General features: G+C 59.2%; 2 non-coding genes and 1 pseudogene across 2 annotated transcripts; all 3 read right to left on the bottom strand.

Moving 5' to 3' along the window:
* The window catches only part of LOC124586533, a 4,235-nt pseudogene extending 2,371 nt beyond the window's left edge, over positions 1 to 1,864 (bottom strand).
* Positions 1,865 to 2,053: 189 nt separating this feature from the next.
* On the bottom strand, positions 2,054 to 2,208 carry LOC124586521. The gene has a single exon (XR_006975132.1). It is a non-coding gene; the product is annotated as a 5.8S ribosomal RNA (ribosomal RNA).
* Positions 2,209 to 2,560: 352 nt separating this feature from the next.
* Positions 2,561 to 4,477, bottom strand: LOC124586530. Its single transcript, XR_006975140.1, has one exon. It is a non-coding gene; the product is annotated as a small subunit ribosomal RNA (ribosomal RNA).
* Positions 4,478 to 5,322: the final 845 nt, after the last annotated feature.

Here is a 5,322-nt window from a genome sequence, read left to right as displayed (position 1 = left end):
CTTCTCCGCGTCAGCCCTCCAGGGCCTCGCTGGAGTATTTGCTACTACCACCAAGATCTGCACCGACGGCGGCTCCAGGCAGGCTCACGCCCAGACCCTTTCTGCGCCCACTCCGCCGCGACCCTCCTACTCGTCAGGGCTTCGCGGCCGGCCGCAAGGACCGCCATGACTGCCAGACTGACGGCCGAGTATAGGCACGACGCTTCAGCGCCATCCATTTTCAGGGCTAGTTGCTTCGGCAGGTGAGTTGTTACACACTCCTTAGCGGATTCCGACTTCCATGGCCACCGTCCTGCTGTCTTAAGCAAACCAACGCCTTTCATGGTTTCCCATGAGCGTCGATTCGGGCGCCTTAACTCGGCGTTTGGTTCATCCCACAGCGCCAGTTCTGCTTACCAAAAGTGGCCCCCTTGGCACTCCGATCCGAGTCGTTTGCTCGCGGCTTCAGCATATCAAGCAAGCCGGAGATCTCACCCATTTAAAGTTTGAGATAGGTTGAGGTCGTTTCGGCCCCAAGGCCTCTAATCATTCGCTTTACCGGATGAGACCTCGTACGAGCACCAGCTAATCCTGAGGGAAACTTCGGAGGGAACCAGCTACTAGATGGTTCGATTAGTCTTTCGCCCCTATACCCAGCTCCGACGATCGATTTGCACGTCAGAATCGCTACGGACCTCCATCAGGGTTTCCCCTGACTTCGTCCTGGCCAGGCATAGTTCACCATCTTTCGGGTCCCAACGTGTACGCTCTAGGTGCGCCTCACCTCGCAATGAGGACGAGACGCCCCGGGAGTGCGGAGGCCGCCGCCCCGTGAAGGGCGGGGAAGCCCCATCCTCCCTCGGCCCGCGCAAGGCGAGACCTTCACTTTCATTACGCCCTTTAGGTTTCGTACAGCCCAATGACTCGCGCACATGTTAGACTCCTTGGTCCGTGTTTCAAGACGGGTCGTGAAATTGTCCAAAGCTGAAGCGCCGCTGACGGGAGCGATTATTCCGCCCGAGAGCATCCGAGCCAACAGCGGCGCGGGTCCGGGGCCGGGCCAGGTAGGTCCGTCATCCGGAAGAACCGCGCGCGCTTGCCGGGAGCCCGAGCGCCCAAAGGGGCGAATCGACTCCTCCAGATATACCGCCGGGCAGCCAGCCAGGACACCGGGGCTCTGCCCAACAGACGCGAACCGAGGCCCGCGGAAGGACAGGCTGCGCACCCGGGCCCGTAGGCCGGCACCCCAGCGGGTCGCGACGTCCTACTAGGGAGAAGTGCGGCCCACCGCACACCGGAACGGCCCCACCCCGCGGCGAGTGGAAAGGCAACCGGACACGACCCCGCCGCGGATTGCTCCGCGCGGGCGGCCGGCCCCATCTGCCGAGGGCGGAGGCCAGTGGCCGGATGGGCGTGAATCTCACCCGTTCGACCTTTCGGACTTCTCACGTTTACCCCAGAACGGTTTCACGTACTTTTGAACTCTCTCTTCAAAGTTCTTTTCAACTTTCCCTCACGGTACTTGTTCGCTATCGGTCTCGTGGTCATATTTAGTCTCAGATGGAGTTTACCACCCACTTGGAGCTGCACTCTCAAGCAACCCGACTCGAAGGAGAGGTCCCGCCGACGCTCGCACCCGGCCGCTACGGGCCTGGCACCCTCTACGGGCCGTGGCCTCATTCAAGTTGGACTTGGGCTCGGCGCGAGGCGTCGGGGTAGTGGACCCTCCCAAACACCACATGCCACGACAGGCGGCAGCCTGCGGGGTTCGGTGCTGGACTCTTCCCTGTTCGCTCGCCGCTACTGGGGGAATCCTTGTTAGTTCTTTTCCTCCGCTTAGTAATATGCTTAAATTCAGCGGGTAGTCTCGCCTGCTCTGAGGTCGTTGTACGAGGTGTCGCACGCCACACCGCCAGCCGGCTGTGCACGCTACCGAGTAAGTACCGGTATGCGAACCGCCAGGCGACGGGCGCGCATCGCACGTTTAAGGAGGCGCGGCCGGCCCCACAGGCGGCCGCGACGCTCCCAGGTCTGCGAAGCGGGGCAAACGCCGCGCGCTTCCAGTATACGTAGCCGACCCTCAGCCAGACGTGGCCCGGGAACGGAATCCATGGACCGCAATGTGCGTTCGAAACGTCGATGTTCATGTGTCCTGCAGTTCACATGTCGACGCGCAATTTGCTGCGTTCTTCATCGACCCACGAGCCGAGTGATCCACCGTCCTGGGTGATCTTTTCTTAGTTTACACTGTCTCTTTCAAGACAGTTGCATAGGCGGGACGTAGGCGTGTGGCGGCCCCTGTTCAAGCGTTTCTGTGTCCAACGGCCTCACGGCCGATGGGCGTCGTACGGCTCCACACCGGAGCGGACAGGCAGTCGGGCGAAAGTCATTCAAAACCGGCGCCAGGCGCCAGGTGCCGCAGGCCAGCCGCTCCAGCGCTTCAGCGCTCGTACCACACAACATTGGCGTTAGTTTTGAGAAGCACGCGTGGTTCCGCACGCGGCGCACGGCTACTGCGAGCCGTACAGGTAGCGTGTTGCGCGACACGACACGCACATCGAAAGACATGCAGTCTAGTCGGTAATGATCCTTCCGCAGGTTCACCTACGGAAACCTTGTTACGACTTTTACTTCCTCTAAATGATCAAGTTTGGTCATCTTTCCGGTAGCATCGGCAACGACAGAGTCAATGCCGCGTACCAGTCCCGAAGACCTCACTAAATCATTCAATCGGTAGTAGCGACGGGCGGTGTGTACAAAGGGCAGGGACGTAATCAACGCGAGCTTATGACTCGCGCTTACTGGGAATTCCTCGTTCATGGGGAAACAATTGCAAGCCCCAATCCCTAGCACGAAGGAGGTTCAGCGGGTTACCCCGACCTTTCGGCCTAGGAAGACACGCTGATTCCTTCAGTGTAGCGCGCGTGCGGCCCAGAACATCTAAGGGCCATCACAGACCTGTTATTGCTCAATCTCGTGCGGCTAGAAGCCGCCTGTCCCTCTAAGAAGAAAAAGTAATCGCTGACAGCACGAAGGATGTCACGCGACTAGTTAGCAGGCTAGAGTCTCGTTCGTTATCGGAATTAACCAGACAAATCGCTCCACCAACTAAGAACGGCCATGCACCACCACCCACCGAATCAAGAAAGAGCTATCAATCTGTCAATCCTTCCGGTGTCCGGGCCTGGTGAGGTTTCCCGTGTTGAGTCAAATTAAGCCGCAGGCTCCACTCCTGGTGGTGCCCTTCCGTCAATTTTTTTCCTTTAAGTTTCAGCTTTGCAAACCATACTTCCCCGGAACCCAAAAGCTTTGGTTTCCCGGAGGCTGCCCGCCGAGTCATCGGAGGAACTGCGGCGGATCGCTGGCTGGCATCGTTTATGGTTAGAACTAGGGCGGTATCTGATCGCCTTCGAACCTCTAACTTTCGTTCTTGATTAATGAAAACATACTTGGCAAATGCTTTCGCTTCTGTCGTCTTGCGACGATCCAAGAATTTCACCTCTAACGTCGCAATACGAATGCCCCCGCCTGTCCCTATTAATCATACCTCGGGTTCCGAAAACCAACAAAATAGAACCGAGGTCCTATTCCATTATTCCATGCACACAGTATTCAGGCGGGCTTGCCTGCTTAAGCACTCTAATTTGTTCAAAGTAAACGTGCCGGCCCACCGAGACACTCACTCAAGAGCACCCTGGTAGGATTGCAACGGGGTCCGCCTCGGGACGCACGAGCACGCACGAGGCGCGTCGCACGCCTTCAGCTCGCCCCACCGGCAGGACGTCCCACGATACATGCCAGTTAAACACCGACGGGCGGTGAACCAACAGCGTGGGACACTAAATCCAACTACGAGCTTTTTAACCGCAACAACTTAATATACGCTATTGGAGCTGGAATTACCGCGGCTGCTGGCACCAGACTTGCCCTCCAATAGATACTCGTTATAAGGATTTAAAGTGTACTCATTCCGATTACGGGGCCTCGGATGAGTCCCGTATCGTTATTTTTCGTCACTACCTCCCCGTGCCGGGAGTGGGTAATTTGCGCGCCTGCTGCCTTCCTTGGATGTGGTAGCCGTTTCTCAGGCTCCCTCTCCGGAATCGAAACCCTGATTCCCCGTTACCCGTACAACCATGGTAGGCGCAGAACCTACCATCGACAGTTGATAAGGCAGACATTTGAAAGATGCGTCGCCGGTACGAGGACCGTGCGATCAGCCCAAAGTTATTCAGAGTCACCAAGGCAAACGGACCGGACGAGCCGACCGATTGGTTTTGATCTAATAAAAGCGTCCCTTCCATCTCTGGTCGGGACTCTGTTTGCATGTATTAGCTCTAGAATTACCACAGTTATCCAAGTAACGTGGGTACGATCTAAGGAACCATAACTGATTTAATGAGCCATTCGCGGTTTCACCTTAATGCGGCTTGTACTGAGACATGCATGGCTTAATCTTTGAGACAAGCATATGACTACTGGCAGGATCAACCAGGGAGCTGCGTCAACTAGAGCTGAGCAGCCGGCCGCCCGGGAGTGTGTCCCGGGGGCCCGCGCGAACACGCAAGCGTCCGCTCAATTATTCTGCAAACAGGAGGAGGCTGAGCTCCCCTGCACAATACACCTCGAAACCCTCTCAGGTCCCGGCGGCGCGCAGCGCCGTCCCTAAGTACTTGGTCGGGTTCGAGAGAGGCGCAATCGCCCGGAGTTTGGCGAGTAGACGCTTAAGGTGCGACCACCCGTGCTCCCAACTGAGCTTGCCGCTGCCGACAGAGGCCCGGGAGCGTGCTGTCGTGGCATTGCCGGCGGGAGACAACACGCGCCACCTACGGTGGCCGGCAGCTCCAACGCCAGCGCCACAGAAGGACAAAAGCCCCACTTGGGTGCCGAAGCGAACTCTCCCAGCACAGCGCACGCGCCAACACGTCCGCACAGCTGCGATACAATCCACCTGCGAGAACCGCAGAGGCGACCGAGCAGCAGACGGCGTCGCGGCGCCGAGCGCCGGGCGGCGGCGCATCCTCAGCGCACACAGTCCTCAATCGGACCAGCACACTGCAGATGTCCACCGCGCTTCGCACCGGGCCCGCGAGGACCTACTTTGGCCGCACGGCGCCGCGTGCAGGGTGCGCCGGCGCGCAGCTGCGCCGCCTGCCGCCTCCGTCGGCCGGCGCGCCTGCCACTCGGCCGCCCCCACCAGCCGGCTGTAGCGCGTGCGCCCACGCACCGCGCGGCCAGCACGCCGGAAGGCCCCCCCTCACCGGCCGGGGACGGTCCCACCCCAGCCACCGCCGCGTATCGCTTCACACCCACATGCCATTCACGTTCGTGGGCATGGTGGGT

This window comes from Schistocerca americana, unplaced genomic scaffold, assembly GCF_021461395.2.
Source record: "Schistocerca americana isolate TAMUIC-IGC-003095 unplaced genomic scaffold, iqSchAmer2.1 HiC_scaffold_556, whole genome shotgun sequence".
Lineage (NCBI taxonomy): Eukaryota > Metazoa > Arthropoda > Insecta > Orthoptera > Acrididae > Schistocerca > Schistocerca americana.
The sequence above is the reverse complement of the archived record's forward strand: the minus strand, read 5'-3'. Positions and strand labels throughout refer to the sequence as shown.